This window comes from Sinohyriopsis cumingii, unplaced genomic scaffold (assembly GCF_028554795.1).
Source record: "Sinohyriopsis cumingii isolate HCF-2022 unplaced genomic scaffold, ASM2855479v2 utg001742l, whole genome shotgun sequence".
Classification (NCBI taxonomy): Eukaryota; Metazoa; Mollusca; class Bivalvia; order Unionida; family Unionidae; genus Sinohyriopsis; species Sinohyriopsis cumingii.
The window spans coordinates 656375-669912 of record NW_028316042.1 but is presented as its reverse complement, the minus strand read 5'-3'; the positions used below and the strand labels follow the sequence as shown (position 1 = coordinate 669912).

At 37.7% G+C, this 13538-nt stretch overlaps 1 protein-coding gene across 2 annotated transcripts in view; it reads left to right on the top strand.

Moving 5' to 3' along the window:
- LOC149771676 (uncharacterized) overlaps positions 1–13538 on the top strand; it is a 69617-nt gene that overhangs the window by 39168 nt on the left and 16911 nt on the right. For both annotated transcript variants that reach the window (XR_016418191.1, XM_089948259.1), the window contains exons 10-13: positions 9–184; positions 4428–4603; positions 8836–9011; positions 13244–13419. The gene's annotated coding sequence lies outside the window, so the exon portion shown is untranslated. The remainder of the gene's footprint in view (positions 1–8; positions 185–4427; positions 4604–8835; positions 9012–13243; positions 13420–13538) is intronic.

Sequence of the window (13538 nt, the reverse complement as noted above, 5' to 3'; positions counted from 1 at the left end):
TCTTTCAGGTCCAGTTTTGCTTTGGATGATGGTTGTAGAATGTTTGCAGTCCCAGGTGTGCCATTACAGTCTGGTGCCTGAACTGACTTGAGACCCCCATTTGTCGGCTTTGTCACTGCTGTGAGAGAGAACTTGTCTGCATCCATTCTTCTTGTCACTGGAACAGATGCAGCACTGGAACTTGGTAGAGTATTATCAGTCAGATATGTGACTCCTTTGTTATGTGGAATATATCCAGGTTTAAAAAAAGTTGTCTTCCTCTTCTTGTACCCTTTCATGGTTTCAGTTACGATAACTGCATGTAAAATACAAGAATCATCCTCTCTCTCTCACTTATATAGTTAGGAGAAGGCATGCTAGCTTGGTTTCAGAGAACTTCACCAACTCTTCAATACTACTGGAAGCCTGACATCTGAAGACTCCTCCCCTTCATGGGTGGAAATGATGTCATGTACTTGGTTAGACCTAGCTTGCGTATTTAGATGCTACCAGATTTCAGGTGTTACCTTTCATTGACAAGCTTTGGTTTAATTGCTTCACACCTGATAAGGAAAACCATTGATGTTTATGACAAAGGATTGGAGAGACTTTGCCATAGAACAAAATTTGTCAACTTCAGGTTTTAAAATTTCATTAAAATTTAAGTTAAATTTAAATTTTCATATCAAAATATGTATGATTTTTTAAAATTGAATTTTCTAAGAAAGTTAAACAGTCTAGTTTAATTTCTAGTAATTTCCAGATTGGTGTTAGAACTAAAAACTAATTACAGTTTATTTGAAGTGTTTATCTTGATTAGCAAAATCACAATTAAACTTTAAGTTTTGTGCATTTTTGAAATTCGGCCATTTGGAATTGAGTTGTGTCTGTGTTACAGTGGTGTCGGCTAAAAGCCTGTATCTGTCCTATTCATGGATGAAAGTCCTTAAAACTTTGCAGCAGCATTTAAGAGACATTGATTTGATCATGGATGGAAGTTTTATCCATGGAGGTGAAATTGTCTAACCCTGTCAGGAATCGGTTCACAATTAATACTTCAGTTCAGTACCCACGAATGTAGTTCTAGTCTATTTTTAGAACATTTTTTCCTCTCTCATTTTGGTGGTGATAGAAGAGTTTTATTTATGCATTTTTGGTAGGGATTTAAAGGTAACTGTTTATTCTTCATAATATGAGCTCAGGGTGTTGTTGTATGTGTGTATTTCGGCGACAGTGCACAGTGAGTAATAAGGCCTTGGTGATGCTCCGGAAGTGAAATGTGTGTTCTGTGTACATGGTGATGTGTTGACAGTTCAGCATCTAAAAAAAGAGCAGGTCAACCTTTGACGAGAACTTCACCGTGAAGTCATCTTTGAAGGTAGTTTAGATTAGCATATGATTTGTATTGATTGTCACACAGTGGAAAGGTCAGTACTGAGAAACCAATGTAGATAACATATAGTAAAATTAATTGTGTCCTATGTCCTGTCAGGGAAGCATTGATTCAACTTTAAATTGCTATAATATTTTTATTATTAATGATAGACACATGAGATTTTCACACCTTGTGTATATTGACTGTAGCAATCCGAAAATATAATTAAAATTTTAAAAAATTAATTAATTTTTTTTTAAAATTAATTTTAAAAAATTTAAAAATTAAAAAAAAAAATTCCCTATAAATTCACAGAAATGGTATCTGTTGGAGATGACACTCATTATTATTAGCAGCAATGTATTCCTACACCATATTGAAGTTGCAATGGAGGATTTTTTTGAAAGCCTGTCAGCAAAAATTTCATTGAATTCTGTAATAGCACATAATAGTGTTTGTAAAATATGGACAGGAAATGTAACAGCCAATGGATTATATGGCCTATTGTCATATAAGGATCCCACAACAAACACGTGGAAGAAAAAACATGTTCACAGACTGGCACTGATGGTGAAGTTGAGAAGTCTGACTATACCAAAGGAGCTAGATGCATCCCATTTATGCCATAATAGTCTGTGTGTGAATGTGGATCATCTGGTTCTAGAGCGTCATTCCATTAATAATAATAGACAGTATTGCAAAGGTTATGGTCATTGCATTGGCCATGGTGACTATCCTGACTGCATGTTAAAGTTGAAATTGTAATATGGAATAAATTCAGGTATCATGATATATCCTTTACACCCACCCACATCCATATCAATGTATGTCTGGCATGGAAGGAAGGAAGGAAGGATGGATGGATGGATGGATGGATGTATGTATGTGTTGAGTAACAAGGAGAAAGGAAAGAGTGTGGTCTTTATTTTAGTAGACCATGCTGGTATGACAGTGCTTTCTTAAATACATTCTTTCCTTCCTTCCTTCCTTCTTTCGTTCCTTTTATTCATTCATTCATTCATTCATTCATTCATTCAGCTAGTCTAGTAAGTCATGTCTTGTCATGTCATGTTATTTTAATTTTGATTTTTTTAATCTTTATTTAGTTTGCTTTTTAATTTCTTTATTTGTGTCTTCATATTCAGAGAAAACTGTTTCGACCTCTCCATAGGTCTCATCAGGTGGTAGTAAGTAACACAACTGCACATAACATGCGTTATGTTACCTACGGATTTCCCCACTACAGTTTTCCCTTCTGTACAATGTGTTATTCATGGTGTATTTGAGCGCTTTCATTTTGCACATGGAATTAAGATAACTTTCTGTCTGCAGTGTCCATTGGCTCCTGCTAAACCTTTGCATAGGAGTGATCGCCCTTGGTATCTAGCAGTCCTTTGCAGTAGTCAGACTTCCTATTGCCTTGCTGTGTCCTGTACCTCAGATGGGCCTGTATCATATTTCCTCGTCTTGCTAAAATACGTTTCCTGGTTTTGGGATGCTTTTGATACAACTGATGGTAAGTGCAGTCTTTATCCATTGTCTCCAGTGATCTCAGAGTCCTTGTTGAAAGTTTACCTCCCAAGTGTGTCACTTTTTTTTTCAGTGATGATCCCAGGCTGTTATTGAGTCTGTGTATTGTTGAAAGCACTCTTGCCTCAAAGTTTCTGGAATAGTTCACATTCTTAGGTAATGAAACACTGATTGATCTGTTCACTGCCTCACATTTCTGTGTGTTTGTGTTCAGTCGCAATCTTTCTACAACATCACAGGAGAGTTTCATTTTCAGAACTTCTAGCAGGATGTTCTTATCATTTTCTGTCATGTTGAGATGAGTCATTTGATGAGGGCCCAGGTATGCTGATCGCATCCACCAGCTGTTAGTACTTCCTCCCCCACAGACCTTTGAATAATGCTGGCATTTGGAGCAGTCCCCTGAATAACAGCGCAGAGTGGCATCCAATACTTGGGGAAGTTGACATTTAATTTTTTTAACATCACCACTATTGTCCTCCATCATTTGTTTGAAGATTAAACCGCAACGTGCTTTAATGTCTTGGCTGAAAATTTTCTGTTTGAGCCTTTTTCCTTCTCTTGTTCTTATTCCTGGAAACATGTTTTCACTAAATATTGCAGAATTACACCGTTTGAACTGTAAACGACCCAAATGGATGGGATCCGACAGTCTTTCTACTTTCCACATTGGATGCAGAATGGTATAAGCATTTTGGAAGCCAGCAGCAGCCTGTGCACCTCCATCTGTTGTTGCATGTCTGATGAGAATCTCTTGCAGAACAAATTTTTGTCCCATTTCTCTTGCCATTTCATACTCTGAATGTGGTTCAACTGGTGACAGATTTGCTGTGCAGTCAACATGGCCTCCTGGACATTTCACATCAAAACCTTTTCCCTTCAGCCATGCTCCAGTCCAACACAGCTTGTTTTCTATTGTAGTTCCCACAATGTATTGCTTCTCTGTAACAGTTTCGCAGGCAATTCCAACAGCTTGTGATGAACTTTGACCAGGTTTCTTTTCATGTCCAAAGCTAATGGCATTGTATCTCGCATCAAAAGCAACATTTATTTGCTCAGGATGCTGAACACCACGCATAACATTAACTTGTCTGACTAGTTTCAGCTTCTCTGTCATGTCCATTTCATTCAGCTCCACAGTTGCTTTGCCTACAAGGTTGGAGGCCCTTTGCATAGATGTTCTGCTAGGTGGCGCAATGTCAGTGGCTGCAAGCAAGTATCTAGCCCTGGTGTTGCCCATTGGTGTATCTTGTAATCCAGCTTGAAACATCATATTTACAGCAGCAGGATTTGGCCCAGGTTTATTTGTTTTTATCTCATCATACAACTTATACTCTGGTGACTTAAAGCTGCAGTTTTTACACATCATAGTATGCTTCCAAGCAAGTCCCCATTTTATTTCATTAGCAATTTGGAACTCTGGTCTACCACATATGTTGACTTGATTGCCATGGCGATGAATGATATCATTCCACATTTCAACATTTTTTTTCATACAGATCATACGTGTCCCATCATGCTCATTCAAATTTGTCTCTTTCAGGTCCAGTTTTGCTTTGGATGATGGTTGTAGAATGTTTGCAGTCCCAGGTGTGCCATTACAGTCTGGTGCCTGAACTGACTTGAGACCCCCATTTGTCGGCTTTGTCACTGCTGTGAGAGAGAACTTGTCTGCATCCATTCTTCTTGTCACTGGAACAGATGCAGCACTGGAACTTGGTAGAGTATTATCAGTCAGATATGTGACTCCTTTGTTATGTGGAATATATCCAGGTTTAAAAAAAGTTGTCTTCCTCTTCTTGTACCCTTTCATGGTTTCAGTTACGATAACTGCATGTAAAATACAAGAATCATCCTTTCTCTCTCACTTATATAGTTAGGAGAAGGCATGCTAGCTTGGTTTCAGAGAACTTCACCAACTCTTCAATACTACTGGAAGCCTGACATCTGAAGACTCCTCCCCTTCATGGGTGGAAATGATGTCATGTACTTGGTTAGACCTAGCTTGCGTATTTAGATGCTACCAGATTTCAGGTGTTACCTTTCATTGACAAGCTTTGGTTTAATTGCTTCACACCTGATAAGGAAAACCATTGATGTTTATGACAAAGGATTGGAGAGACTTTGCCATAGAACAAAATTTGTCAACTTCAGGTTTTAAAATTTCATTAAAATTTAAGTTAAATTTAAATTTTCATATCAAAATATGTATGATTTTTTAAAATTGAATTTTCTAAGAAAGTTAAACAGTCTAGTTTAATTTCTAGTAATTTCCAGATTGGTGTTAGAACTAAAAACTAATTACAGTTTATTTGAAGTGTTTATCTTGATTAGCAAAATCACAATTAAACTTTAAGTTTTGTGCATTTTTGAAATTCGGCCATTTGGAATTGAGTTGTGTCTGTGTTACAGTGGTGTCGGCTAAAAGCCTGTATCTGTCCTATTCATGGATGAAAGTCCTTAAAACTTTGCAGCAGCATTTAAGAGACATTGATTTGATCATGGATGGAAGTTTTATCCATGGAGGTGAAATTGTCTAACCCTGTCAGGAATCGGTTCACAATTAATACTTCCAGTTCAGTACCCACGAATGTAGTTCTAGTCTATTTTTAGAACATTTTTTCCTCTCTCATTTTGGTGGTGATAGAAGAGTTTTATTTATGCATTTTTGGTAGGGATTTAAAGGTAACTGTTTATTCTTCATAATATGAGCTCAGGGTGTTGTTGTATGTGTGTATTTTGGCGACAGTGCACAGTGAGTAATAAGGCCTTGGTGATGCTCCGGAAGTGAAATGTGTGTTCTGTGTACATGGTGATGTGTTGACAGTTCAGCATCTAAAAAAAGAGCAGGTCAACCTTTGACGAGAACTTCACCGTGAAGTCATCTTTGAAGGTAGTTTAGATTAGCATATGATTTGTATTGATTGTCACACAGTGGAAAGGTCAGTACTGAGAAACCAATGTAGATAACATATAGTAAAATTAATTGTGTCCTATGTCCTGTCAGGGAAGCATTGATTCAACTTTAAATTGCTATAATATTTTTATTATTAATGATAGACACATGAGATTTTCACACCTTGTGTATATTGACTGTAGCAAAACGAAAATATAATTAAAATTTTAAAAAATTAATTTTTTTTTAAAATTAATTTTAAAAAATTTAAAAATTAAAAAAAAAAATTCCCTATAAATTCACAGAAATGGTATCTGTTGGAGATGACACTCATTATTATTAGCAGCAATGTATTCCTACACCATATTGAAGTTGCAATGGAGGATTTTTTTGAAAGCCTGTCAGCAAAAATTTCATTGAATTCTGTAATAGCACATAATAGTGTTTGTAAAATATGGACAGGAAATGTAACAGCCAATGGATTATATGGCCTATTGTCATATAAGGATCCCACAACAAACACGTGGAAGAAAAAACATGTTCACAGACTGGCACTGATGGTGAAGTTGAGAAGTCTGACTATACCAAAGGAGCTAGATGCATCCCATTTATGCCATAATAGTCTGTGTGTGAATGTGGATCATCTGGTTCTAGAGCGTCATTCCATTAATAATAATAGACAGTATTGCAAAGGTTATGGTCATTGCATTGGCCATGGTGACTATCCTGACTGCATGTTAAAGTTGAAATTGTAATATGGAATAAATTCAGGTATCATGATATATCCTTTACACCCACCCACATCCATATCAATGTATGTCTGGCATGGAAGGAAGGAAGGAAGGATGGATGGATGGATGGATGTATGTATGTGTTGAGTAACAAGGAGAAAGGAAAGAGTGTGGTCTTTATTTTAGTAGACCATGCTGGTATGACAGTGCTTTCTTAAATACATTCTTTCCTTCCTTCCTTCCTTCTTTCGTTCCTTTTATTCATTCATTCATTCATTCATTCATTCAGCTAGTCTAGTAAGTCATGTCTTGTCATGTCATGTTATTTTAATTTTGATTTTTTTAATCTTTATTTATTTTGCTTTTTAATTTCTTTATTTGTGTCTTCATATTCAGAGAAAACTGTTTCGACCTCTCCATAGGTCTCATCAGGTGGTAGTAAGTAACACAACTGCACATAACATGCGTTGTGTTACCTACGGATTTCCCCACTACAGTTTTCCCTTCTGTACAATGTGTTATTCATGGTGTATTTGAGCGCTTTCATTTTGCACATGGAATTAAGATAACTTTCTGTCTGCAGTGTCCATTGGCTCCTGCTAAACCTTTGCATAGGAGTGATCGCCCTTGGTATCTAGCAGTCCTTTGCAGTAGTCAGACTTCCTATTGCCTTGCTGTGTCCTGTACCTCAGATGGGCCTGTATCATATTTCCTCGTCTTGCTAAAATACGTTTCCTGGTTTTGGGATGCTTTTGATACAACTGATGGTAAGTGCAGTCTTTATCCATTGTCTCCAGTGATCTCAGAGTCCTTGTTGAAAGTTTACCTCCCAAGTGTGTCACTTTTTTTTTCAGTGATGATCCCAGGCTGTTATTGAGTCTGTGTATTGTTGAATGCACTCTTGCCTCAAAGTTTCTGGAATAGTTCACATTCTTAGGTAATGAAACACTGATTGATCTGTTCACTGCCTCACATTTCTGTGTGTTTGTGTTCAGTCGCAATCTTTCTACAACATCACAGGAGAGTTTCATTTTCAGAACTTCTAGCAGGATGTTCTTATCATTTTCTGTCATGTTGAGATGAGTCATTTGATGAGGGCCCAGGTATGCTGATCGCATCCACCAGCTGTTAGTACTTCCTCCCCCACAGACCTTTGAATAATGCTGGCATTTGGAGCAGTCCCCTGAATAACAGCGCAGAGTGGCATCCAATACTTGGGGAAGTTGACATTTAATTTTTTTAACATCACCACTATTGTCCTCCATCATTTGTTTGAAGATTAAACCACAACGTGCTTTAATGTCTTGGCTGAAAATTTTCTGTTTGAGCCTTTTTCCTTCTCTTGTTCTTATTCCTGGAAACATGTTTTCACTAAATATTGCAGAATTACACCGTTTGAACTGTAAATGACCCAAATGGATGGGATCCGACAGTCTTTCTACTTTCCACATTGGATGCAGAATGGTATAAGCATTTTGGAAGCCAGCAGCAGCCTGTGCATCTCCATCTGTTGTTGCATGTCTGATGAGAATCTCTTGCAGAACAAATTTTTGTCCCATTTCTCTTGCCATTTCATACTCTGAATGTGGTTCAACTGGTGACAGATTTGCTGTGCAGTCAACATGGCCTCCTGGACATTTCACATCAAAACCTTTTCCCTTCAGCCATGCTCCAGTCCAACACAGCTTGTTTTCTGTTGTAGTTCCCACAATGTATTGCTTCTCTGTAACAGTTTCGCAGGCAATTCCAACAGCTTGTGATGAACTTTGACCAGGTTTCTTTTCATGTCCAAAGCTAATGGCATTGTATCTCGCATCAAAAGCAACATTTATTTGCTCAGGATGCTGAACACCACGCATAACATTAACTTGTCTGACTAGTTTCAGCTTCTCTGTCATGTCCATTTCATTCAGCTCCACAGTTGCTTTGCCTACAAGGTTGGAGGCCCTTTGCATAGATGTTCTGCTAGGTGGCGCAATGTCAGTGGCTGCAAGCAAGTATCTAGCCCTGGTGTTGCCCATTGGTGTATCTTGTAATCCAGCTTGAAACATCATATTTACAGCAGCAGGATTTGGCCCAGGTTTATTTGTTTTTATCTCATCATACAACTTATACTCTGGTGACTTAAAGCTGCAGTTTTTACACATCATAGTATGCTTCCAAGCAAGTCCCCATTTTATTTCATTAGCAATTTGGAACTCTGGTCTACCACATATGTTGACTTGATTGCCATGGCGATGAATGATATCATTCCACATTTCAACATTTTTTTTCATACAGATCATACGTGTCCCATCATGCTCATTCAAATTTGTCTCTTTCAGGTCCAGTTTTGCTTTGGATGATGGTTGTAGAATGTTTGCAGTCCCAGGTGTGCCATTACAGTCTGGTGCCAGAACTGACTTGAGACCCCCATTTGTCGGCTTTGTCACTGCTGTGAGAGAGAACTTGTCTGCATCCATTCTTCTTGTCACTGGAACAGATGCAGCACTGGAACTTGGTAGAGTATTATCAGTCAGATATGTGACTCCTTTGTTATGTGGAATATATCCAGGTTTAAAAAAAGTTGTCTTCCTCTTCTTGTACCCTTTCATGGTTTCAGTTACGATAACTGCATGTAAAATACAAGAATCATCCTCTCTCTCTCACTTATATAGTTAGGAGAAGGCATGCTAGCTTGGTTTCAGAGAACTTCACCAACTCTTCAATACTACTGGAAGCCTGACATCTGAAGACTCCTCCCCTTCATGGGTGGAAATGATGTCATGTACTTGGTTAGACCTAGCTTGCGTATTTAGATGCTACCAGATTTCAGGTGTTACCTTTCATTGACAAGCTTTGGTTTAATTGCTTCACACCTGATAAGGAAAACCATTGATGTTTATGACAAAGGATTGGAGAGACTTTGCCATAGAACAAAATTTGTCAACTTCAGGTTTTAAAATTTCATTAAAATTTAAGTTAAATTTAAATTTTCATATCAAAATATGTATGATTTTTTAAAATTGAATTTTCTAAGAAAGTTAAACAGTCTAGTTTAATTTCTAGTAATTTCCAGATTGGTGTTAGAACTAAAAACTAATTACAGTTTATTTGAAGTGTTTATCTTGATTAGCAAAATCACAATTAAACTTTAAGTTTTGTGCATTTTTGAAATTCGGCCATTTGGAATTGAGTTGTGTCTGTGTTAAAGTGGTGTCAGCTAAAAGCCTGTATCTGTCCTATTCATGGATGAAAGTCCTTAAAACTTTGCAGCAGCATTTAAGAGACATTGATTTGATCATGGATGGAAGTTTTATCCATGGAGGTGAAATTGTCTAACCCTGTCAGGAATCGGTTCACAATTAATACTTCCAGTTCAGTACCCACGAATGTAGTTCTAGTCTATTTTTAGAACATTTTTTCCTCTCTCATTTTGGTGGTGATAGAAGAGTTTTATTTATGCATTTTTGGTAGGGATTTAAAGGTAACTGTTTATTCTTCATAATATGAGCTCAGGGTGTTGTTGTATGTGTGTATTTCGGCGACAGTGCACAGTGAGTAATAAGGCCTTGGTGATGCTCCGGAAGTGAAATGTGTGTTCTGTGTACATGGTGATGTGTTGACAGTTCAGCATCTAAAAAAAGAGCAGGTCAACCTTTGACGAGAACTTCACCGTGAAGTCATCTTTGAAGGTAGTTTAGATTAGCATATGATTTGTATTGATTGTCACACAGTGGAAAGGTCAGTACTGAGAAACCAATGTAGATAACATATAGTAAAATTAATTGTGTCCTATGTCCTGTCAGGGAAGCATTGATTCAACTTTAAATTGCTATAATATTTTTATTATTAATGATAGACACATGAGATTTTCACACCTTGTGTATATTGACTGTAGCAATCCGAAAATATAATTAAAATTTTAAAAAATTAATTAATTTTTTTTTAAAATTAATTTTAAAAAATTTAAAAATTAAAAAAAAAAATTCCCTATAAATTCACAGAAATGGTATCTGTTGGAGATGACACTCATTATTATTAGCAGCAATGTATTCCTACACCATATTGAAGTTGCAATGGAGGATTTTTTTGAAAGCCTGTCAGCAAAAATTTCATTGAATTCTGTAATAGCACATAATAGTGTTTGTAAAATATGGACAGGAAATGTAACAGCCAATGGATTATATGGCCTATTGTCATATAAGGATCCCACAACAAACACGTGGAAGAAAAAACATGTTCACAGACTGGCACTGATGGTGAAGTTGAGAAGTCTGACTATACCAAAGGAGCTAGATGCATCCCATTTATGCCATAATAGTCTGTGTGTGAATGTGGATCATCTGGTTCTAGAGCGTCATTCCATTAATAATAATAGACAGTATTGCAAAGGTTATGGTCATTGCATTGGCCATGGTGACTATCCTGACTGCATGTTAAAGTTGAAATTGTAATATGGAATAAATTCAGGTATCATGATATATCCTTTACACCCACCCACATCCATATCAATGTATGTCTGGCATGGAAGGAAGGAAGGAAGGATGGATGGATGTATGTATGTGTTGAGTAACAAGGAGAAAGGAAAGAGTGTGGTCTTTATTTTAGTAGACCATGCTGGTATGACAGTGCTTTCTTAAATACATTCTTTCCTTCCTTCCTTCCTTCTTTCGTTCCTTTTATTCATTCATTCATTCATTCATTCATTCATTCAGCTAGTCTAGTAAGTCCTGTCTTGTCATGTCATGTTATTTTAATTTTGATTTTTTTAATCTTTATTTATTTTGCTTTTTAATTTCTTTATTTGTGTCTTCATATTCAGAGAAAACTGTTTCGACCTCTCCATAGGTCTCATCAGGTGGTAGTAAGTAACACAACTGCACATAACATGCGTTGTGTTACCTACGGATTTCCCCACTACAGTTTTCCCTTCTGTACAATGTGTTATTCATGGTGTATTTGAGCGCTTTCATTTTGCACATGGAATTAAGATAACTTTCTGTCTGCAGTGTCCATTGGCTCCTGCTAAACCTTTGCATAGGAGTGATCGCCCTTGGTATCTAGCAGTCCTTTGCAGTAGTCAGACTTCCTATTGCCTTGCTGTGTCCTGTACCTCAGATGGGCCTGTATCATATTTCCTCGTCTTGCTAAAATACGTTTCCTGGTTTTGGGATGCTTTTGATACAACTGATGGTAAGTGCAGTCTTTATCCATTGTCTCCAGTGATCTCAGAGTCCTTGTTGAAAGTTTACCTCCCAAGTGTGTCACTTTTTTTTTCAGTGATGATCCCAGGCTGTTATTGAGTCTGTGTATTGTTGAATGCACTCTTGCCTCAAAGTTTCTGGAATAGTTCACATTCTTAGGTAATGAAACACTGATTGATCTGTTCACTGCCTCACATTTCTGTGTGTTTGTGTTCAGTCGCAATCTTTCTACAACATCACAGGAGAGTTTCATTTTCAGAACTTCTAGCAGGATGTTCTTATCATTTTCTGTCATGTTGAGATGAGTCATTTGATGAGGGCCCAGGTATGCTGATCGCATCCACCAGCTGTTAGTACTTCCTCCCCCACAGACCTTTGAATAATGCTGGCATTTGGAGCAGTCCCCTGAATAACAGCGCAGAGTGGCATCCAATACTTGGGGAAGTTGACATTTAATTTTTTTAACATCACCACTATTGTCCTCCATCATTTGTTTGAAGATTAAACCACAACGTGCTTTAATGTCTTGGCTGAAAATTTTCTGTTTGAGCCTTTTTCCTTCTCTTGTTCTTATTCCTGGAAACATGTTTTCACTAAATATTGCAGAATTACACCGTTTGAACTGTAAATGACCCAAATGGATGGGATCCGACAGTCTTTCTACTTTCCACATTGGATGCAGAATGGTATAAGCATTTTGGAAGCCAGCAGCAGCCTGTGCATCTCCATCTGTTGTTGCATGTCTGATGAGAATCTCTTGCAGAACAAATTTTTGTCCCATTTCTCTTGCCATTTCATACTCTGAATGTGGTTCAACTGGTGACAGATTTGCTGTGCAGTCAACATGGCCTCCTGGACATTTCACATCAAAACCTTTTCCCTTCAGCCATGCTCCAGTCCAACACAGCTTGTTTTCTGTTGTAGTTCCCACAATGTATTGCTTCTCTGTAACAGTTTCGCAGGCAATTCCAACAGCTTGTGATGAACTTTGACCAGGTTTCTTTTCATGTCCAAAGCTAATGGCATTGTATCTCGCATCAAAAGCAACATTTATTTGCTCAGGATGCTGAACACCACGCATAACATTAACTTGTCTGACTAGTTTCAGCTTCTCTGTCATGTCCATTTCATTCAGCTCCACAGTTGCTTTGCCTACAAGGTTGGAGGCCCTTTGCATAGATGTTCTGCTAGGTGGCGCAATGTCAGTGGCTGCAAGCAAGTATCTAGCCCTGGTGTTGCCCATTGGTGTATCTTGTAATCCAGCTTGAAACATCATATTTACAGCAGCAGGATTTGGCCCAGGTTTATTTGTTTTTATCTCATCATACAACTTATACTCTGGTGACTTAAAGCTGCAGTTTTTACACATCATAGTATGCTTCCAAGCAAGTCCCCATTTTATTTCATTAGCAATTTGGAACTCTGGTCTACCACATATGTTGACTTGATTGCCATGGCGATGAATGATATCATTCCACATTTCAACATTTTTTTTCATACAGATCATACGTGTCCCATCATGCTCATTCAAATTTGTCTCTTTCAGGTCCAGTTTTGCTTTGGATGATGGTTGTAGAATGTTTGCAGTCCCAGGTGTGCCATTACAGTCTGGTGCCAGAACTGACTTGAGACCCCCATTTGTCGGCTTTGTCACTGCTGTGAGAGAGAACTTGTCTGCATCCATTCTTCTTGTCACTGGAACAGATGCAGCACTGGAACTTGGTAGAGTATTATCAGTCAGATATGTGACTCCTTTGTTATGTGGAATATATCCAGGTTTAAAAAAAGTTGTCTTCCTCTTCTTGTACCCTTTCATGGTTTCAGTTACGATAACTGCATGT